This window comes from Solea solea, chromosome 4 (genome assembly GCF_958295425.1).
Source record: "Solea solea chromosome 4, fSolSol10.1, whole genome shotgun sequence".
In the NCBI taxonomy this organism is placed as follows: Eukaryota; Metazoa; Chordata; class Actinopteri; order Pleuronectiformes; family Soleidae; genus Solea; species Solea solea.
This window is the reverse complement of record NC_081137.1, coordinates 9,768,141-9,792,849: the sequence shown is the minus strand read 5'-3', so window position 1 is coordinate 9,792,849 and position 24,709 is coordinate 9,768,141. Positions and strand designations below refer to the sequence as shown.

Genomic DNA, 24,709 nt, shown 5'->3' with positions numbered 1-24,709 from the left:
CCTTTTGCTGTGTGTGTGGAGTGTCCTCCTTTTCCTTTTGGATGTCACTTCCCCTACCAAACCCCTCCTCCAGCCGGTAAGCCTCAGACCACATCCCCCTTTTAGTTGGGCTCCTTTCTTTTCTTGTTACAGTGCCAATCTCATGATTGTTTTTAATAATAAATTGTTAGACATGATCATTAAAATCTGTCTCATTCCATCCCTGAGTAAACGAACTTAGTCCTGGTCCTTGGGCCCTAACCCAAGGTGGCGTTGTCGGTATTTGGCGTATAACATAGTAATAACCCTTGTGTCGCCATATAAAGGTACAATGAAGTGTGGAAGTGAGTGTCAGTGGTGTATGAGGGTGCTTGGGTGCGATGTCCAATATGTGGTGCATGTTGTATAGTGTAAAACAAAACAAAGGCACAGACAGCAGGTTGACGATCCCAGGGGAAAAGAGAGAGAGAGACGATCCAAGCCAGCAGGCTTTTATCAGGTGGGAAGCTGGGCACAGGTACTCCCAATCAGCAATCACTACAGCAATCGGCAACACACACACACACACACACACAGAGACGGGACACAGGAAAGGCTGAGGGCCGTAACAAACATTAGTGAATAAAACTTATGCTATAGATAAACGTATAAACGTCTATGTTGTCTTTAAGTAATTGTTTTAGTAGGTAGCCATGAAGGATTAAACAGGTCACTACTTTAATGTTTATTTCTTTAATTTTAATACTTTAACGTGGTTACCTCAAATCTTCCTGTTAGCTTTCACTCCTTGTCAAGAAGATAAAAGTCTGCACCATGGTGGGCGGAGAAACAAGGAAGGGAAGGGAATAAAGTCTTAATTTTTCTTGGCTATGTTTTCTGAGGTCAGATGGAATGAGAGAAACAAAGGGGAGTTCGAGGAGGCCCATATCCATCCTCTGCCAAGGTTTGGTTTATCCTATGTTTTGACTTGAGTACTAAGCTGTTCAGCATGAACTGACCCCGGAATATTATTTTTAAAAATAAAAACATCTTAAAAAAAATATGCTAGGCCTTGCTGGAATGAGATCATGTGCTTTTATGTAACGTCCTCAATAAAGAAAAACTTGGTCTAATCATTCTAGCTGCTGCAGTTTATCTCACGGTCCATTCACAGTGTGTCAAGATGCTTTTACTTTCGGAATCTAATTTCACAACATGAAATATCACTGCCAAACATATATGTCAAAATAAATCAAAGCTTCCCCGGATCATCAATCAAGCAAGAAAAAAATAATTGTCAAAACTCAACTCAACGATCAGTACTCCACACTCAAGCAAGTCCAAAGGAAAGCTTGCCTCATCACAGAAGATCCCACCCACCTCCTACACTCTGAAAAATGTAACTATACTCCACTCAATTATTTTGGTGAAACATTTTTACACTTAAAAATATTGAATCATACAAAACTTGTAAAATCAATCAAATATACCATTTGAAACGAGTAAATGTCAGTGTAAAATTTAAGTAGATCTGAATAACTTCATTCAGTATTATGACATTTAAAATTGAGTAGGCCTAAGTCAATGCAATAGTAATCCTTGGTCAAAACTATTTAAAAAAAGTGATTAGATATAATTCAAAGCCTAAGTCAATGCAATAGTAATTGTTGCGACTTAACAGCCGTTTAACGTCGCTTGAGAGGAGATAGGTCCTGTTTGTTTGTATGACGCGCTGCCGGTACAGAGGAGCACGCTGAGTCCGGGTAAGCAAGTTTCAGGATGTTTAATGATAAACACAACAGCTACTACAGCGGCTATTTCGAAATACACACGCAGGTAAGATGTAATACGTGCACTGTTTGCGTTTGTTTGTGTATCATAACTGAAAATAAAGCGGTCAACTAAAATTACGGCTACCTGACTCTCCTCTCTCCTCCCAGTGCAGGTGATTCAGCCCCTAATTATAACCTGCTACGGTGCCCACGTGACCCAAACCCCACATATCACCATGGCAACCATACCAAGCAAATCAAAGCCCAAATAATCCCCCGCAAGCAATGTGTGGCTCCTACAGTAATCCTTATTCATAACTACTTGAAAAAATGAGTAGCTATAATTAAAATACTTGGTAGATGTAACTGAAAAATGTGCTACTGAAGCCAAATTACAAAAAAATTATTGTATACAGATTCACTTTTTAAGTACCATTTATTTATTCACAGTCAACCTGTTCAATAACAAATGCAATCGAATAAGCACACTGTTTTACAGGTGCCAAAATATACAACTTTTCAATTCCAGGTTTATCCAGAGTTTGGGAGAGCTTAAATGAAACCAGATCAGAACACTGATTATGGAATGTGAACATAACTAGTTGATGTTTTACAACATAAATAACCCCTTACACTCTCCTTACACTTTACCAAGTTTACATTTGAAACCATTCAAGCAAAAAGCTTTATGAAGGAGAGGCTTTCAGTATTAGCTAAAGAACATTTGAATGCTTGTGGAAGGACAGACTTTTGTAGTTCTGCATTTTTTTAAGTGCTAAGGAAACTCACTTTTCTACACGTCATAGTCTAGAATTCTTTTTTTTCATGTGGGAAACACAGTATATTGCTGTAATGCACTATGAACAGTGACATTAAAATAACACAGTAAATGGCTGTAATGCACTATGAACAGTAACATTAAAAGAACAGTAAATGCCAATGCCAATGAATAGTTCACAGACTATTAAAGCACCTTGCTTAACTGTACTCAGCAACTACACACAAGTAATTTTTTAGTCTCTGAGCCTTGGTTGAGAGGGTCCCAGGGTCCAGCTCCATCATATCTAAGTTTCTTTGGGTACCTAAGGTCCAAGGCATATGTGAGTCCCAGTAAGTAGCAGCAGGCTCTGCTCAGGTCTCCAAGGCTGCTGAGGACAGTGACTCCCTCAATTGAATCCCAACATCAGTAGTTACGTCTGAGCCCTGTTGATTCTGCACCACGTAAATCTTTATGGCCTCCTCTGCTAAACCCTCTGGAAGACTGCCGAGTACATCAGAACTATCCTGTGGACATTGCAAAGATAAATGGTTAGAACCAGGGCTGAATTATTTAAATTCAAAGCAACATGGTAATAGAATTCACAAAAGTTAAAATTTTTATATAATAATATTTTGTTTACACAATACATGTTTACAATGAGCACGTTGTTCAAGCACCCATTTGTGTACTTGTTCCTCTAGCTGTGGCCATCTAGCTTTTAGCCCGCAATTAGCTTTTTTTGTTTTCTTCATTGCAGTTAGAGTATCCTCCGCTTTTCGCCAGTCCCTCACAAGTTTCTCGCTCACTCCAAACTTTCTTTCTGCTGCTCGATTAAGAAAGTAAGAAAGTAACTCTACAAAGTCTACAAACTAGAAAATGTTCTCATCACCATTTACTTGTACTTAATGATACTGTTCTGTTTCCATTTACCTATCTGCTAGGCTTTTTTTTTGAAAGTGTGTGTTGTGTGCTTTTCTTCAGGAGGCCCAAATTTTCAAAGGTCCCTGGTTGTTGAACAGCAGCTTGATGGGGATGCATGCCAGGAAGATATCTCCTTGCTCATTCATACAACAGACACTTCCTTAATTTTCCAGAAGATGAGAGAGACCTTTCAGGATCGTCAGAAGCTTATCAATGACACAGGCAAAAGTCTTGATATCCTCTCCATCTTCCCAAGATTCCTGGATACAAAAGGATTGGTAAGTATGAAAGCCATAGAATGGCTTGAGATTTTGTGCTGCATGTGGTAGTAGTATATTTTCTTTCTTATAGGTGAATCAAGACTTCACTCTCCTGTTTGATGATGAGGTATCCACCAGATTGCTTCAGAAATGGCATCCGATCTTCAGGTATAATGTCATCAAAGAGGACAAGCAGCTCACCTCAACAGAGTCGCGTCAAATGGTGAAGTCAGCAGAGAGTCCAACAGGAAGTGATCTTGATGAGGCAACAAGTGAGTTTTGTTCTATAGAATTTGCTTGAAGCATTTACAGTTCAAAAGTCTTGTGACTCTATAAATAAAGGCCAATTAACTTAAAAATAATAATATTATTTTACTGAACTTACTGAACGACTTAAAAGTTCATAAGGCATACTGCCTTCTAGTAAGTGTTAATGTAGTTCTCATTCAAGCTCAAAGACCTTTTGAAGTATCTGCAATTAATTCATTCTCCTGTCTTTGTCCATAGCCTATGACCAAGAGATGGCCTCCATGTTGTTGCTGTTGCATCTACTTCCGCCACCACCAGGGGGACCGAAGTGTCCAAAAATCAGCACCTCTGATGCAGTTGAGAGACTTGTAGTCTTTCATAAGGTATTTATAGTTAATTTATAGTTTTTATGATAATTTGTCATGTCATTGTCTTAGTCTCATGTGTAAAAGTGGCTAAGAGGTGGATGAAACAAATTACAGTCGTGTTTACAAAGGATGTAATGCTATCTTCTGACTTACTACTGCGTTTAATGTCCAATGTCCTTGTGTCAACCCCAGTCTTGCTGTAGTTTAGAAGAGCATCTTTGGAATCAGAAGAGCCAGCAGCCGTACCTCCTGGCCGTTGGGCGCCAGAAGAGGAAGATCGACAGCTTCTATGTCTCCATGGACAAGCATCTCATCCCCTGCCAGGCCAACCGCTCCCTTGGGGCATTTGATGAGCTTTTTAAAGCTCATTTTGTGTTCAATGTGTCTTACGATGGTGCGCTTGTGAATTTTTACACATCTCTGCAGACAACAGTGTACAATATTGATAAGGGAAAAATGAAGGAGTAACCAAGAGTTCGAGACATGAGAGCCAAACTCCTTAACCAGGAAATACTTGTCACAACTGAGTTAAAGGCAAGGCAATCTCTAAGAGGCATTGTGATCAAAATGCTTACATGTTTTATGTGTAAGAAAGTTTATCCCAGCAGTCAGGAGTTGATTTCACATCTAAGAGGTGAACACGGTTATTATACTGGACCTAAGTTTAAGCTGTTTTGTTGTCAGCCAAGCTGCAGGCTTCAGTTTCAAACTTATGCCGGCTTTAGGAATCACCTCAATATTGTTCACAGCAATGTTGGGCAAATTGCTAAAACTTTAGTTGTTGCTTGTTCCTCTAGTGATCCAGTTTCACATGCTTTGGAGGACCAATTAAACTCCTCAAATTTTCCTCCAGAGTTCCAGAGAGCAGTGATTCTGGACTTACCAGGGACTTATCCAAAGGAATGTGTGCATCCATCGTGGCCAAACTGCAGGGTAGTGGCATTTCAAACAGTTTGGTGTCCTCACTTGTAGGAGATTTGGAGGAATTAACAAGTGAGCTTGGCTCAGAAGCGAAGCAGGCCATTATTTCTGCTTTACCCACAACTGACCCCAACATATCTGTAGTAAATGAATGTTTTGAAAAATTTGAAAACCCTTTCACTCATCTGAATACAGAATGGAAACGAAATAAATACTTCAACCTAAAATGGGGAGTTGTAGAGCCTAGAGAAATAACACTAAGATTGAGATATGACACCAGGCGCAATCAGAAATCCGGTACTTATGATCAAGTACCTGTGATAAAAGGATACTTTTATATATGTACCTATTTTGGAATCCTTGAAGTTCATGTGTAGAAATCCAGAGATTTGTGATTTGCTAAAGACAGAGTGTAGCTCAGAGCCTGACACTTATAATGATTTTTGTGATGGAAGTTACTTTAAAACTCATCCCTTGTTTTCAGCCAAACCGCTTGCATTACAAATTCAGCTATACTGTACTATGATGATTTTGAAACAGCCAATCCTCTTGGCTCAAAACGCAGAATTCACAAAATTGGTTGCATTTATTTCATTATAAGAAACCTGCCTCCAAAATTGAATTTGATTTTGATGAATATTCATTTAGTATCACTTTGTCACAGACCTGATCTGCAAAAGTAAGGTTTTGATGTTATACTGGAACCGCTGATGAATGATGTGAAACAACTGGAAAGCCAAGGGCTAAGTCTTCCATTTTCTGATGAGCAGGTATATGGTACAATCTTACAGATCACTGGAGATAATCTAGGGATGCACTCAATTCTTGGTTTTAACAAGTCTTTTAGTAGCCGTCATTTCTGTCACCTTTGTTTGACTGAGAAAAATGATTGTCAAACAGTGTACAGTGAGGATGATCCTAAAGTGATTCTTCGTGGAAAAGAAATGTTTGATATGCATTGCCAGTCTCTTCAGGAAAATATTCAGTTGAAGTCACTGTATGGTTTGAAAAGAAATTCTGCACTTAATTCATTTCAGTATTTCCATGTTTGCAATAACTACTCATTTGATATAATGCACAACCTTCTTGAAGGTGTGGCTCAGTATGAGATCAAATTGCTTTTTGAATATCTCACGTGTCACTTCATATCAGAACAGAACTTGTTTTCTAGGATTTATGGTTTTGATTATGGATTTGTAGAACGAAAGAACCGCCCCAGGAAAATTATATTGGGTAGTGCTGGCAATGGCATTGGCTTGAACTCTATCCAGACATTGGCTGTTTCTCAATACTCAAGTAAACAAGTATGTACTTGCTTACTTGGGAAGTACGCTGGGAGTATATACTTGCCAAGTACGGGAGTACACAAGTATGTGGCTCTTTCTCAATACTCAAGTAAGCAAGTATGTATGTATTGTTCTTCTGTTTGAATGGTGGCTGGCGCCAAGTGCTGCAGCCTCATTACCGCCACCTACAGTGTTGATAAATGAACATATGAAATACTTTTAATAAATGCATATACAGTATATTGTTATTATTTTCACATTTAAAATATTGAACTTCATTTAATTATTTCTATTAAAATATACGATACAAATAATATAATGTGGAAAATAGATATATTATACAGCATTGTAGATATATATATATATATACACATATATATACTACACACACATATGTATACATACATATACATATATATACACACACACACTACTCTATAAATATATAGACATGTACAAATATATACTACTCTACATATATAATATTTAAATATTGTCAGGCTGGGACGCAGAGATGGACGGTTAGGCAGGCTTTATTTGTCACACAAAACCCAGATCACCTCTTGACCGAGTGATAAATTAATAGGCTTTGAAACAGTCTATGAGCTAAGGTCAGCTTTCCTAAAAAACAAAAAACAAAACATCAACTAGGTAGCTAGATCTAAAAAAATAACCAACTGAAAATCACTCCAAAGGAGGAAAACTCAAAGGCTACAAAACATTAAACAAAGTGCGCTCAGACTGGAGCAAAACCTGACTTAATAGAAAAACTAAGCAAAACAAAATGACAATGGCATCTAATGACAGCGACGTCTGAGCCAGCGGATCATTTCATCAGGACAGGCCGAGGTAACGCTGCTCTGTGCCGGGCACAGTGAGCGCTGAGCGTCCGCAGAGGCGGAGCTTATCACCTCTGACAAACGTCGCTGCCAAACTATAAATACGTCATATCTTAATACACAAACCACATGTATGAATTCTAAATGACTCATTTCTCGCCTCAAATGATGTTTGAGCTTTGTTCCGGGACACAGAAAAATATTTATTTCAGGTTTATATTTATATTATCTGCTGCTATGCTGCTCCGAAATGTATTCTGGGATACATGGCCATTCCAAGTACGCTTAAGTCACCTCCGATGCATACTTGGTAAAAATGGGCGGAGCGAAAACACTTCCGGGTTTGAGAACCGTCCTCGCTGTTCGCCTACTTGAGAATTGGAACAGCACTTGGACTGAGGCTGATGACGTTTTCACAAGTACGAACAAGGACACACAAGTATGGATATTGAGAAACGGCCATTCTGTCTCGTGAAAAACATCCCACTTTTGTTTGGTGACATTATTCCTGCAGAGAACAGACACTGGACTTTGTTACTTTTGTTACTTCAAATAATGAACATAGTTTTCACCTTCTCTCACTCCGGGTATGTATATTTAAAGAATTTGATTGTTCACCACCACAAACTATTTAAGTGCTTGTATCCACACAGAAACCTGACACCAAAACATCATTTTATGATCCATTATCCATCCTCTATTAGGAAAATTGGTCATTTGTTGTATGTCTGGAGTATGAGGTTTGAGGCTAAGCATAAGTTGTTTAAAGATTATCAAAAATTTCAAAAACATAACCAAATCACTAGCTAAAAGGCATCAAATGGCCATTGCTTATCACTGGGAAACCTTCACTCTTAAACAGAAGGAATATGGGCCAATTAAATCATTTTCTGTAATAGATGAAAATGTGGTCAACAGTGAAATGCTTGAAATGATGTTGTCAAAATCATCATGAACATCACCATGTCTTCAAAGTATTACTGACTGAAGAAAGGTGTGACATAAAAAAAACTGAACTAAAATGTCACAAACCATTTGATATTCAAAGCTCATATGGTGCTGCAGATGAAAGTTTATACATATTACCTTCGTTTATTATGTTTTAATTGACTGGATGGGGGAAAAAAAGGCCTTAAAATACATGGTGTTTTTGAAAATGTAATGTTTCTTGGAATTAATTATTCTGTCATTTTAATTGTTATATTATAAAGTTTTTATTATTATGATTCACACTATGTAGTGTTAATTTAACCCAGTTTAGTGAGTTAAAAAAGTAACTCTGACACAAATGTTATTAATTAACTATTTTGAAAATTAATTTAACTCTGTAGAGTGTGGAGCTATATAAACCCTGAAAAAGTGTTAAAATCAACTCTGTGGGAGTTAATTCAACACTCCAGTTTTTGCTGTAGTGGAAGGAGGAATAATGAGAAGTTTGCAAGTAAGAAAGAAATGAACAGTGACAGTCAGGAAATGGAGGACCTCTCTTGATTAGGATAGATAAATATCTAAAATGATTAGTGAACTTATACAAAAGAGAAATATGAATGAGACAGTGTAATCATGAATAAAGCAACTATATATTTGGGAGATACAATTTAAATAAATACCACAAAAATTCCTTCCTTTTCCAATATTGTGAGGTCTTTCAAAAGAGGCTCCAGAACAGTTTCATAGCCAAACCTTTTTACATCATTTGCTTTACAAAGGAGGGCCAAATGTATTGATGTTAGCTGTGATCTCAATTCAGATGGTACATCAGCAAGTACCCAGTCACAAGCTGTGACTTTATGGTTTTTTTTAGAAGTTCCAAGAGGATTGCAGATTTCAAAATCATCGATGTAGAGAACAAGTGAAATACTGAACAGGACCGACAGCTGCACTAAAAGGATTAGATTGACACAGTTTGTCTACCAATTCACTGACAATAGCTTCATCAACAGCACAATCATTTTTTGTAAAAATATCCCTAACTAACTTTGGGATATACTGAGTTGATAAAGCAGATAAAGTGAAGCTGTTCCACCAAGTCATCAATGCATTTGCCAGTGACGTTATAGATACTTTCCAATTTTAACAAGAGAGAACCAATATTTTTCACAATTTCACCTGAAGCATCATTTTCACAACCCAAGTCTAAGGTGGTATCTATGTCCACATAATCATGTGATTCCAACTCTGGAAAGCTGGTTTCCCTCCCAGTTAAAACTGGATGATTTGAAATGACATCAGACGTAAAATCTGGATTTGTGATTTCTACTTCTATGTGTCGCATAAGTCCCATATATGTTTGTCTTCAAATCACATCCATCAAAAGCACATTCTACAGTTTCATGACTTTTCAAGTGGGAATAAATATGTTGAAAATAGTCTTTTGTGGTTGGATAAAATGAATGACAAATTTTACATTTGAAAGAACTTCACACTCTTCTTTTTAACGTCTTTATATTTTTTATATATTTTTTCTTTTTTCCTTTTTATACATATGTTTCAGTTTATATTTAGACTGTACATAGACTTGCATGCCTCTTATGTTTCTATCGTGTAACATATTCTGGAGCTGCTGAACTGTGAATTTCTCTGTGAGATGAATAAAGTATCTATCTATCTATCTTCATTTTCCTGCAAACTGTGGGATCTATACAAGTGTGTGTGCAAGCCACCCCATGTCTTAAAGGAGCATGGACAGTTTAAATAAAGACAGGGTACTGAATATCCACGAGCAAAGGTACCATGCCTCACTCGATAATGTTTGAGCAGTGCCCCTTTTGATGAAATTGAAAAAGGGCACAACTTACATTGCCAGCCTATAAGCTACCACCTAAAGAAATGGAAGATAAATAGTGTTAACATAGTTGAATGCCATACTTGTTCATACTTTATAGATGTTAATGATCTAAAGGTAAGCGTAGCAGCTCAGTTGGAAACACATAGCGGGAAAGCTCACTGCCGACACTTGTGGGTGACATTTTTACTGTGTCACCACTGAAGTGCCGCTGCTCAAGGGCACGTTGACATGATATCTAAACATGGCTCATCAGCACGCTAAAAAACACACCACCACTAGTGTGAGTAGCGACAATATCACTAAACGAGTGGTCTGTTTTATAACTTAGTTTGTATACAGCATCATGGAGCTAACATAGCTAACAACAAACAAAGCTAACAGCTAAATGCTACAGCCATGGATGTATTATAAAATCTGCCTTGAAGACAATTTTGTCATGGTGGCCACACTGGGTACTGCAACAACAATACTCATGGGGCCCAAAAAGCAATTTTCCCATTGACCACCATAGTAAAAGAGACGCCTGTAAAAGTGGCCACAGGACACCTCGAGACATGGACACAGGCTTTTTTTATAGATCTTTTTATATTTTTGATTCATGGAGTTTCATATTTGAAAAATCTTCCTAAAGGCCATAAAAGGCCCAGACAATCTTACTTCCCAGAGTGACGTCACAGCTGTGTACGGTCATGTGGCGTCTCGGGAACGGCGCTACTGTCAGTGAACCGTACGACATGAAAGCTTTATGAGAAATGTGAATAAATTAAGTCAATGAGGGCTTTTTAGTTTGCATTTTTTTTTGCGACAAAGCAGGTTTTAGTTATTTATTCGTCGCTCATTAGCATTTATTTTCAAACTTATTATCGATGTATTAACAAGCTGCTGTGTGGATTCATTGAGGAGAGGAGACTGACATGCTGCACTTTATCAATGTGTTCAGTCCCGGACATCGTGACACTGATGCGGTGTGGACTGTGGAGCTGTGACCGTGTGATGCACTGATTCCCGGGGAGGCTGCTTGTCTTGTCTTATTGTCACTATCTGTTCATAAAGTTACTGTTAAATGTGAAAAAGTCGCAGTTCATGGATGCGCTGAGCAAGTGGATAACGTGGACGGCTCATTCACATAGCCGAGAGGCATTGTGGGAGTAACACTACTGCGCATCCTCTATGGGCCCCACAACCCGTAAATAAACGCGGAAGTCAGAAACTTTTTTTGGCATAAAATTATGCGCTGGGTGAGCAACTCCATAGGAATGAACGGAGCCAAAAGGGCGGTGCTCTATCCAGATTTTATAATACATCCATGGTTATAGCAACTGGACTTTCTAGCAGCAAAGTCATGCAGTGAAAAGAGTTTACAGTAATCAGATACATTTAATAAAGTTCTATATTCTATACAGCTGAGGTACTTAACACATTTAATGCTCCTGAAAAACTACAATAACAATTATATATAATAAAAATTACCTTTTCTGTTTTGTCTTTGTTAAACTTTTCATAGGCCGTCTCCCTGTTGTTCGAGATCAGGCCAACCACCACCGTGTCGTCCGCAAATTTCACGATGATGTTGGAGGGGTGAGTGGCTCTGCAGTCATGGGTGTAGAGAGAGTAGAGCAGAGGGCTCAGGACGCAGCCTTGGGGGGCTCCGGTGCTGAGAGTGCGTGGGCTGGAGGTGTGGTTCCCTATCCTCACCACCTGTGGTCTGTCCGTCAGGAAGCTCTGGACCCAGAAGCAGAGTGAGGAGTTCAGCCCCAGGTCCTTGAGCTTTGACACCAGTCTGTGGGGAACTATGGTGTTGAATGCGGAGCTGTAGTCGATGAACAGCAGCCGCACATAGTTCCCCTTTCCGCTGTCCAGGTTGGTGAAGTCGAAGTGGAGGACGTGGGTGATGGCATCATCAGTGCTCCTATTAGGGCGATAGGCGAACTGAAGAGGGTCAAGTGAGCTGGGCAGTGAAGCGCAGATGAAGTCCTTGATCAGTCTTTCAAAGCACTTCATCACCACGGAGGTGAGTGCTACTGGGCAATAATCATTGTTGCAGGTAGGGCTGGGCTTCTTTGGAACAGGGATGATGGTGCAACACTCAGAAGTAAGCTGCGGTCATAGACTATCGTTGCGGGAGACGTTAACACAAGACAAAAGGTGAAAGTCGCATAAATAACATATAGAAAGCACAGTCTCAGGTGAGCAGTCGCGACGGCGTCTGGACTCACCCGCGCCATCTTACTTTCTTTCTTTCTTGTTGCAGAAACGTTACGTTAGTTAAATGTTACGTTAATTAAACTATAGCTAAGCGTTACGTTAGCTAAGCGTTAGTGAAACGTAGCTTTCATGTCCGCAACAATTCGTTATTGACTAAGAGTGCTGTGTATTTGTTAAATGACTCGACAGTGCAGGTGGAAATATCGCTTTTAAATGTATACTTTTAGTTTCTTAGTTAAGCTAAGGCGTTACCTTCACGTCATCAGGTTCGGTCCCCTGCAGCGTCTCTGCTCGCCTGTCCGCTCTGTGTGTGCGTGTGTAGGGGGGGGGCTAACGTCAAAGGTTCAGATTTATTTAAAATCGGGACAGTGAAGTGCTAAAGTGCTAAGGTATTAAACTGCTTGTGTTATTGCACAACGTCCTATTGCACAAGTTTATAACGTGGTGATATAAGGCACATTGGACAGGTATTATTACACTGGGTTACAAAAAAGGGTTTCGTTGCTTGTCACCACGTGTGCAGAAAATACATTTCTTCAGAATTCCCATGAGGACACTCTTTGTGCGTTATTGGTGTGTCCATGGTAATGTCATTTAAATGTCATTTAAAGTGACAATATGGTCGGAAAGTTTTTCTCTAAGGCATTTAGGGCAGAGTATTATTACCTCCGTTTTTTTCTGAGTTTAAAAGTAGGAAGTTACAGGTCATCCAGGACTGTCTCTGAGTTTTTCCGGTATTTAAACAACCTAGCTTCACTGTCCTACTACTGGCTACCTTTTTAATTTAACTTAAAGATGAACAACTTGTCCCAAAAATTATTACAATTGTGATTTATCTTAAATAAACAAAACAACTCTAAAGCAAAGAATCTATTTACTGCAGATTTTCAAAATTAACTTTAATACCATAGGCCTACCCATTAGTAACTTATCTAAATCTTCCCACACTACGCCTAAACTACTACAAAATTGCAATGACACAGAATTTGTTTGGAAAGATGTGCTAGATGTGTGCTTCAAGACGAGCTTGGCTTCTTCCTTCTGGATTAGCAAGTACTTGCTAACTTAACTAGCTGGTGTTGCATCAGAGTTAATTTCAGAATTTCACCTGGTTGATATGGTGCTTTGGTTTGGTTTAGTGTAACCTTTACTCCACCAGAGGGTGGCGTATACACCCCTAGGAATTTTCTATGAGCAGTCACCTTTTCCTTTCTTCCGGTGGAGACATTGCCAGAGAGCATTGAGGACTGGTTGGAAGCTGTGAGAGAGAGAGGCGAGCCGTACAAATTTCCTCAAGCTCCTCAAGATAGCTCCGATTGTCTTTTTTGGATGATCATTCCACTCCCTCACCTGAGATACAGATAAGATCATACATAAACCTACCCTTGTAGTAAGAAAAGAACATACATACTCCAAGAAACACACGCACACAAACATCAAGATCTTCCACGAACTCCAAAGGCAGCAATTTTTCTTTTTTTGTTTGAAATGACTTATCTTAAGCCCATTATTGTGCGCCTGTGCACTTAGGAAGCCGGCTTAGATAGGCAGGGAGTGTAAATCATTGTTAATAATTTTGTACAATACATATTTCAAACTGGGCCACACGGTGGTGTAGTGGTTAGCACTCTCGCCTTGCAGAGAGAAGACCCGGGTTCGAGCCCCGGTTGGAACAAGGGCCTTTCTGCATGGAGTTTGCATGTTCTCCCCGTGTGTGCGTGGGTTCTCTCCGGGTACTCCGGCTTCCTCCCACAGTCTAAAAACATGCAATGTGGGGATAGGTAAATTGGACACTCCAAATTGACCATAGGAGTGAGTGTGAGAGTGAATGATTGTTTGTCTCTATCTGTGTGTGGCCCTGCGATGGACTGGCGAACTGTCCAGGGTGTACCCCGCCTATCGCCCGATGTAGCTGAGATTGGCACAGCACCCCCCGCGACCCTCTGGTTGAGGATAAAGCGGTAGATGATGATGACTGACATATTTCAAACTGGGCCACACGGTGGTGTAGTGGTTAGCACTCTCGCCTTGCAGCGAGAAGACCCGGGTTCGAGCCCCGGTTGGAACAAGGGCCTTTCTGCATGGAGTTTGCATGTTCTCCCTGTGTGTGCGTGGGTTCTCTCCGGGTTCTTCGGCTTCCTCCCACAGTCCAAAAACATGCAATGTGGGGATTAGGTCAATTGGACACCCTAAATTGACCATAGGAGTGAGTGTGAGAGTGAATGGTTGTTTGTCTCTATCTGTGTGTGGCCCTGCGATGGACTGGCGAACTGTCCACGGTGTACCCCGCCTATCGCCCGATGTAGCTGAGATTGGCACAGCACCCCCCGCGACCCTCTGGTTGAGGATAAAGCGGTAGATGATGACTGACTGACTGACATATTTCAAACTTACCTGTTTTGTGATGTGTGTTCACTGCTGACCTTTTACTATTTCAGGCTCGATAGTCATGCCTAGAGCTTCTGATACTAACCCAGCTTTAAGTTGACTAAATTAACTATCAGTTGTACTCACTTCAAGACACTGGTTACATTAGGCAAGAAAATTTAACTTGGTAAACACTGGCAGAGAATGCACATTATTGTTTTTTAATTATGTGATTACTGTAAAATATAATCCTACTGCCAATTGTGCAGCAAACGCCGGGTACATTTAGTAGGCTATAATAGTATTGACTGCACAAAATAAACACTATTTTTTTTCAGTAAAAAGTTGTTCAAATGTCACTGAATAGTCCTAAAATAACATATTTCTATTCAAGGTACTAAAATTACTTCAACAAGAGATCTGATGGTTATTGTGTCACAGAGGTGAAGGAGAAGATAACATACAGCTACATCCAGAACTACAGAGGTTCACTGTTGCTGTGAGGCTGCAGAGTGGAAAATTACTAGTGCTGTTTTAATGGTTGTTGGTCTGGTCTCCAGCATAGCTGCAAGACACTTCCGCTCTTGGTTGTGCTGCCAGGTGTAACAGTCTTGAGTCAGGCTGGTCTTGTGACCAACCAAGATGTGCTTGGGGTTTGCTGGAGATGGACAGAGTAGACATGTTAGGTCTTCTCTGTACCATTGTTTAAGGTTACTGGGAGATGGCAGGACATCATATGTTGCCCGCAAGATGAAGCTGATTTTAAATGTTTACAGTTCCTTCCAAGAGAACTTCCTTCTGTCAAATCCCTCCCATCTCAACCACTGCCCCTGTTTAGCTTGAGCAACAGCCTTTGTGTACCTTGCTGCGCACCTCTTCAATGACCAGGCTTCTGTGCTGGGATGGTGCTGCTTTGTGCCAAGATGGTCTGATCTCTCCAAGGCCAAAGCCTCCTCTCCCCTGTTGCACAAGGCCAACAATGTTGTGGTGCCTTAGGTCTGCCTTTGCCTGCTGTATAGCTGCGCTTACGGTCCATTTTCTCCCAGTCGCCAGAGTAGGAGCTGTCTGAGCTACACATGGGTCACGAGATTCTGTGACTGTCATTTCCAGCCACCGCTGGACTGGCCATCGGGCATACAAAAAATTAGAGCTAAAAAGAGACTAGCCCTTCAGACAGATGCTGCCAAATGTGTTAAAATAACACAGATGTTTGCCGGTGGCTATGGCGGAGCTTCATCTTCAGCAGCAGCATCCGAAGCAGCTGCAAGTAATGATGGCGGAGGTGGCTTTCAGGTGGATGAGGGAAAGGGGAGGAAGGAGGAGGAGAGACTCGCAGCCGCTGTTAGTGCGAGTAGAGGGGAATCTGAACTTCAGGTAAGAAGTGATGAACTGCAGTCTACCTGGGTCAAGTTGAATCAAGTGAATCAAGTTTGGGTGTAGTTTATTTTCGTTGTGCTCTCTAACTCTTAAGTCAGTAGTTACAAGTAGGCCATTTAACAATTTAGCTAGCTGTGTATGCTAGCTAGCATGACAGGGTTTCTCTACTGGGCAGTTTCTATAATGTTATAGTAGTGAAAGTGATCTTAGTGCTTCAGTAATTTTATTTTATTCATTTAGTTAGTTAAGTATAGTCTTTATAATTAGGTAGTTAAACATTTCAATGTTTTTAATTTAAGTAAGTGCACTATGCAGTATTTTTTACTCCGAAACAGCTAAAGCTCAACAGAGCAATGTTCACATAAAACCAAATGATTAGGCTAGTATTCATCACAAACGCTCTACACTTGCAGCTATAATTTAGATTGAATCAAATTCGGATTTGCCAGGCGATGTGATGCTGCGCATTAATATAAAAGTGGCATGGAGTGAAAAGTAACTAAATATATTTGTCTTTTATACATTTAACAGCAAACTGTTGTGGACATTAATTACCTGCATTTTTTTAGTGTGGGCATGTGTAGCATGTTTCTGTTCAATTTAAAATATTTTACGGTAAAATGTTCTTGTGGGCCTTGGCTAATTTCTCAGGGAAAAATGTGGGCCTTGCGGTTGTAACTATGATATGGTATGAGTATGGTATGGGGGCACCCTACTTGAAAACAGTACAGATTTAATAAGATAATTGCATTTGTTACAGTTTTTTTTTTTCACCTGGTTTATGTTTGTTTTTATTAAACAATAATTTGCCCATTATATTACTGATTATTGTAATGCAGCTTTCTGACACCGTGTTATTTGGGTACTCCTCAAAACCTTAACAAATTGTGTCAATCCTTATATGTTACACCAGGTTGATCCACCATCCCCAATGGAGCAGTGTGAGAGTGTCAGAAGAGCAGGAGAGAGAGGAGTCAGAAGAGCAGGAGAGAGAGACGGAAGAGCAAGAGAGAGAGACGGAAGAGCAAGAGAGAGAGACGGAAGAGCAGGAGAGAGAGACGGAAGAGCAGGAGAGAGAGGAGTCAGAAGAGCAGGAGAGAGAGACTGAAGAACAGGAGAGAGAGACGGAAGAGCAAGAGAGAGACAGAAGAGCAGGAGAGAGAGGAGTCAGAAGAGCAGGAGAGAGAGACTGAAGAACAGGAGAGAGAGACGGAAGAGCAAGAGAGAGACAGAAGAGCAGGAGAGAGAGGAGTCAGAAGAGTAGGAGAGAGAGACGGAAGACAGGAGAGAGAGACCGAAGAGCAAGAGAGAGAGACGGAAGAGCAAGAGATAGAGACAGAAGAGCAGGAGAGAGAGAAGTCAGAAGAGCAGGAGAGAGAGACGGAAGAACAGGAGAGCGAGACGGAAGAGCAAGAGAGAGACGGAAGAGCAAGAGATAGAGACAGAAGAGCAGGAGAGAGAGAAGTCAGAAGAGCAGGAGAGAGACGGAAGAGCAAGAGAGAGAGACGGAAGAGCAAGAGAGGAGTCAGAAGAGCAGGAGAGAGAGACTGAAGAACAGGAGGGAGAGACAGAAGGGCAGGAGTTGAAAGATGGAAAAACAGGAGAGAGAGACAGAAGAGCAAGAGAAAGAGATGGAAGAGCAGGAGTAAGAGAGCCAAGGCATAGACTACTTTGCTCGCCCTGAGCCCGCCATATTACAGGCATTCTTAGATCACCACCCACAGCAGAACACCATCAGTGCAGTTGTGATGAGGGTTTTCACCTGTAAAGATGGCACTAGCAGGAAGTGGCTCACTGCAAAGAATGCCATTTATTGTTCTGCTTTGTCTGTCTGGCATTTGCAAGGAGGACTGATACCAGCACATTACAGGCATTAGTGATTGGCGACATGTACATCTGCACACAGAGGAGCATGAAAAGAGCACTGCACACCAGACCTGTGCTGAATCTTTTTTTCTTAAGGTGCTCAAAAAGCAACATCAGTAGCTTGTTCACTGGCAGTCAGATTTCAGCTCATAGGCTCACCCGTGGGGCTACTATTGGGCCCGGCTTATTTTAACCTATCCAGTTGTCTGGAGGCCCATCCACAATCAAAATCCTGTCGCCACTAGTGCTCCTGCCACTCTCTTTTGACCCCTAAATAATCCATCCGTTTGTTTATAAAAGCATAAAGTACAGAAGAGATCGGCGTCAAGAAGTACAGCCAAAGATGTGCACTGTAACAGCCACGATTTAGTTATTCTGCTATTTGTTTTTCCTTGTCCATCTTCAAACACACACACAGCTTCTCGAAGCAGCATTCAGAGTGAGGAGCGCAATTCAAATACAAAGTTTATGGTTTTAAGACCCACAATATTGTGATTTGAAGCATATAGTAGCTTCTTCGAAACTTCAACTTGCATCATTTTGAAAAAAAACAAAACTAAAATCCCTCATTTTGTACTTCAATAGCGCCTTACTAGTCTTCTGACCACTCAAGGTGCTTTTACACTACTTGTCACATTCACCCATTCACACAGACATTCAAACTGATAGCAGAGGTTACCTGCCCATAATCTAATCTCATGTAATCATTCAAACCACATTTACACACCGCCGTTCTTCCGAATGGAGGACGACCAACTCCACCTCTGAGCCACAGCTGCCCCAAATGTATGTCTAATGTAGACAATTGTACTTTGTACTCTTTTGCACACGTGCCAAAACATGTACTTTTTTCTCTTTGACCAAACCAATCACTTTTTGGAGTATTGATGTGTCATTAATATATAAACTGTGAAACAAAATATGGGGAAATGTTTTTCATTGCTCTTCATGGTTTTAAAGGTGACATCGAATGCTTGTATCACACATATATGTTAGTTATGGAGGTCTACTTACATATATTAACTTGTTTTCATGGTTAAAAACCTCCTAATTGCTGCAAACGAGCCGATCAAAATATCTCCTCACTGACGCTCTCGTCAGCCGCGCTGTTTCAGACCAAAACCACACCCCCAGAACGTGGACTGTGTTGTGATTGGCCAGCCAACGAGAGCTTTCCTACTGTCCTGTGATTGGCCAGGTACCTGGAAGTGACGTTATAGATAGGCCAGCTCTCAGATACACAGCTCCCCCTCTGGCACGGTGGATGCTCTGCATCTCAGCAGCTACAACGAGAGTAGTTCTTCTTCTTCTGCGGTTGAATGTACGCAACCGGACTCGTGCCCGCACCGGGAGGCTCTACGGTGGTGAGAGGAGTGGTGGGGATTTCTGATGACGACATCAAACTACGGAAGTGCCGATCCGCTTCGCAGAGCCCAGGAAAACAATACAACACTATTTTCTCAGCAGTGGCTGAACTGTTGTTCTGAAACTTTAGGGTTTCATAAACGAGGTAATGACGCAGATACACACACACAAACGCAGCGTTAATTGGAGCTTCTATGTGGCCTTTAATGGATCACAGGTATTAGGACAGTCAATGTAAGTCCTCTAAAAACATTAATTTCATGAATTCATTTTCTCAACCTGCATTTGCCTCTTCATGGGAAAGAGGGACTATTATGAGCCATGCTTGCCCAGTCCAGCCGGGTCAGTCTAAGTGGCTGGCCATCCAACCAGCTTGCCCAGCTTACCATCCAGGTTTTGCTGGTCCATCTAGCTGACCAGCTGGACAGAACAGCTGACACCAGCTTAGCCTGACTGGATGACCAGCCATACCAAGCTGGCCAGCTACTGACACACCAGCCTGACCAGGTTGTCCAGCGTGGCAAACTAACTAAACCAGCCTAAGACCAGCTAAGACCAGCTAAAACCATCAACCATCTTAAGCTGGTCTAAGCTGTTTTTTTCAGCAGGGACCAACCAACTCACACCTCAAACAAGTTTTCCCCTCTCAGCACCACACAGACTGAGGAGCCAACTCTGGTAATTGGTGGCTCCATCCTGAGGAATGTGAAAATAGCGACTCCAGCAACCACTTTCAGGTGTTTTCCTGGGGCCAGAGCAGGCGACATAGAGTCTTACCTGAAACTGCTGGCTAAAGATAATCGTAGATTCAGTAAAGTTACTATTCATATCAGCAGTAATGACACCTGATTACGGAGGTGTCAGGGTTCGTACCACAGAACTTGGATCCAATATGCACGAGACTGAGTCAGATATGTGAAATCAAAAATGAGGCTTTATTGCTCTCTCAAAAACATGAACAAAAAAGAATGCCGAACGGAAGAGCAAAAACGCTATTCAAAAACATGAAAATAAAAGAATGCCAAAGGCAAGAGAAAAGGCGAAAAAACAAACCTATAACTAGAAAACGAAAAACTGACACTTTCTGACCCTTTGCCCAATGTGACCAGTGATGACATAGCCAAAAGCAAAACCTTCTCCTAACTGATCATTATTTACTCACATTTAATTGCACAGTAATTAACTACAATAACATAAATAAATAATACCGCTACAGCCGATGCCTGTCTGATAATAATATTAATACATTCAAAGAGACAGTGCAGTCTTTATTTAACTCGGTGCCATATATCAGTACATCTGAGGGTATGGTTTTGTAGCTTACAAAAAAGCCCTATACAAAGCTGGAGCTGCTTATTATTCTTCTTTAATTAAATAAAATCAGAATAATCACAGGTTTCTTTTCAGCACTGTAGCCAGGCTGACACAGAGCCACAGCTCCACTGAACCATCTATTCCTTTAACACTGAGCAGTGATGACTTTATGAACTTTTTTGTGAATAAAATAACATCAATTAGAGAAAAAATGTATCATCTCCTCCCTCATATTGGGACTGACTCATCTTTTAGCACAAGAGCTTTAGAACACCAGGTGTAGAGTTATACAGTTAGACAGTTTCTCCCCTATAGATCTCCCTGAGTTAACATAATTAGTAACGTCCTCCAAACCATCATGTTTAAATATGTGTTTCCTTTAATTAATAGCTCTATATTAAATCAAATTAATCTATCCTTATTAACTGGATATGTGCCCCAAACCTTTAAAGTAGTAGTTATTAAACCCCTTCTCAAAAAAGCGACCCTTGACCAAGATTTTTAGCTGATCACTGATCTATATCAAATCTTCCCTTCGTTTCTAAAATCTTAGAAAAAGCAGTGGCCAATCAATTGTGTGAATATTTGTGCATTAATGGTCTGTTTTAAGATTTTCAGTCAGGTTTTATTTTAAACGATAGCACAGAAACAGCACTAATTAAAGTTAGTAACGATCTTCTCTTGGCCTCAGATAATGGTCTAGTCTCTTTACTTGTCCTGTTAGATCTTAGTGCTGCATTTGACACCATTGATCATGATATTTTATTGCAGAGAATGGAGCAGACTCTTGGGATCACAGGTTCTGCCCTCTGCTGGTTTAAATCATACTTATCTGATAGATTCAGTAGTGTACCATGGGCTTTCAGTCAGGGTAAAAAAAAAAAAAAAAAAAAATCAACACACACAAACACAACCACATACAAAATTCACTATCATGCAATATATGCAACAAAACAGTTACAGCATGTACAACAACCATAGCACACACGCACGTGCACAATTCACACTACTGTGCATTATAACAGCTATAGGCTTTTTTTATCTATTCATAACTCAATAGAAGTTAATTATTTCTTTAAACTTAAAACTGTTTAATTAATTAATGCATTAACATACAGCATGTATATTAAAGCATTTCACTGCTTTCTTTCCCCATCTCTTGCTGATCCAGACAAACTGATGCCCATGCACATAAAGTTCCTTCCCTAAGGAACTTCCCAGATTCAATAAAATATATAACATATAAATATAGAATATATACTGTATGAGATAACATAGAGCAACACAGCAAGTATAAAGAGCAACAACAACAGTTTCTCTATTTTATCAAGGGTTAGCCCAACTTATTTCACTTATTGTGGATGGTTCAAAAATACAAACTCAAATGAACAAGTCACACAGAATAAAGAAATAAAGAAATAAATTAAGTATCAAAAGAAAGGAAATTATTTTATAAAAGCCTTTTCAATTTGTTTTATTGGTGTTGAAATATTGAATTGGTGTTTTATCCACACAGGAATGGCCCTGAAACAGGTCCTAGGATAAAGTACTTTAGGAAAATGACGTTATCATGATCCCACCTCTCTCTTGCTTGCAAATTTGTCTATATTTGTCATTGGTTCCTTTATGTTGTTGTGTTTGGTCTTTGTGTTTTTTTTTTTTTTGGTCTTTTGATTAATTTTATTTTCTTTCCTTTGTTATCCTAGCTTTCTTCATTCTGTCTGATTCTGTGTTGTATACATTGTAACATATTCTTATTCAAATAAAGCTTTATTAAAAAAAGCCTGTTTGGCCCACACATCTGCTCCTTCTCTGTTTTGCAAGTTTTACAGAAAAATGAACAGCAACATCTGAGATATACATTTCACATATGCAGTGTAGCTCCTCTAATCTGTTGGCATCTGTGTTGCAGAGGTGCTCCTCCAGCATCTAAAATAAAAATACAACTAATAAAAATATATAAATAAAACTAATTCTGATGAGGTTACTGCAAATTTCCACTTTGAAAGTTTCAGTTTTCAGTGACGAAAAGTTGGGTTACGTGTGGCCAAAAAGGCTAAAACACCTTAAAAAAGCTGTTATTAATGATATGCAACTACATGTGTACACAAAGAATTGTTTTGCCCCACTTACCAATTAATGATAGTAAATTCCTTCATACACACCGGAAGTGAATACACACAAACTGGGGGCAGGAAAAGTGGGTGGCACTAATCTGTGCCCAGGGAGCAATGGAAGATTGGGTGCTTTGCTCAGAGACACTCCAGCCTTTGACCCATCCTGGGATTTGAACTGGCAACTCTCCAGTTATAAGGCCAAATCTTTTCCTCGTGACCACGGGCTATGATGCGTTCCCTAGTAATAAAACAAGTGACTTTAATTTTTTACACTGAGAAAAAATAACAAAATAGAATGAACTGGGGTTGCTTGGTGTTTTTATGGTCTCAGCCAGTGGGGGTTCCTAAAGCAGAGGCGGCCAATGAAAAATTAGGATCCTGCTCCTGGAATGTCACACATAGTTGTAAAGAGCAAGGAATGTTGGGAAAGGGGTCCTTAAAACAGTTCTTTGTGTTGAACAGGGGGATTCTCTTTGTTCTAAAACGCGCACTTACGATTAAGGCTTTCTGCCTGCATGTAGGCCTTGCTCATAAAAACAATGGAGATTACAGGCACAGGCCTAGGCCCCAACTACGGTGGCCCTGAGAGGTCAGGGCACTGCAAAATCACAACACAACACAGCTTGTACCTGTGCTCGTACCAGCTGTGACGTCATAAGATTTTTCTGGGCATTTTATGGCCTTTAGGAAGGTTTTACAAATGCGAAATTCCATGAATTAAAAATATAGAATATAAAGATCTATACATGCCTGTGTCCATGTCTCGAGGTGTCCTGTGAACAGTTTTACAGGCGTCTATTTTACTATTGTGGTCAATGGGAAAATTGCTTTTTGGGTCGCATAAGTATTTTTTGTTGCAGTACCACGAGTGGCCACCATGACAAAATTGTCTTCAAGGCAGAGGGGGCGGTGCTCTATCCAGTTCTTATAATACATCCATGCTGCAGGCAGGGGCATCTCTGTACAGTAAACATCTCGTGGGTAAGTTTATAAATGTTAAAGTTACACAGGATGTAGATAATATCTGTCCCTGGCGTATTTATGACTTTAAATTACATTCTTTTTGAACCATTTGAAATCATTTATTATCTTATTTTGAAAACCGGATGTCCTAATCCTGCCTGTCCGCTTGTTCGGGATTTTTTCAATGCATTTACATTACATTACATGTCATTTAGCAGACGCTTTTATTCAAAGCGACTTACAATAAGTGCTTTTCAACATTTGGATACAAACAAGAGCTAGAAGTAAGTGCTTCAAGGATGCCAAACTATAAAGTGCTACTCATAAGTTCAATATACAGAGTCGAAAGAAATGTGTTTTTAGTCGGCCGCGGAAGATGTGGAGGCTTATAGTACCTCCTCAATGTGGGCGGAGTCATCACTGCACGGCTGCATGAAACTGCTGTGACTTCGTTTTACACGTGACACACACACAATCAAGTGACTAGTGACTTGTAAAGCAGTTGTTTTCAGTGTTCTGAAATCATTAGAATCATTAGAATCAGTTATAGGGCTGGGCGATATTGGACTAAAAGTCATATCTCGATATTTTTTAGCTGAATGGCGATACTCAATATATATCTCGATGTTTTTTCTGTGTTGTAATTGGATTTTCCCCTAAAGCATTATAGCATATTAGATAAAATGTGCTTTCGAAAATAAACAAACAGTCCATTATAAGTTTAAGCTACATGCCAAATGTCAGAGGTCACTGAAATAAAATGCTCCTTGAAAAAAATAAAACAAATCTCTTTCCTGTATGACAATAATATACAGTAATTAATTCAAAAATACAATACTGTTACAATTTTAACAGAAATAAAAACGGACTTAATAAAATTGGAACAAACATGACTAATAAAATAAAAATTGTTTCTGTGAAACACTTTTCTCAATTATTTCACTTAGATATTTAACACAGCTTGTTGATATGATAATTAAATAATGTATGGATGCATAGATGTATAGATGGAT

At 40.0% G+C, this 24,709-nt stretch overlaps 1 pseudogene; it reads left to right on the top strand.

The window, feature by feature from the left end:
• The first annotated feature begins 3,420 nt into the window (after window positions 1-3,420).
• Window positions 3,421-5,285, top strand: LOC131458657 (uncharacterized; annotated as a pseudogene).
• The last annotated feature ends 19,424 nt before the right edge of the window (window positions 5,286-24,709 follow it).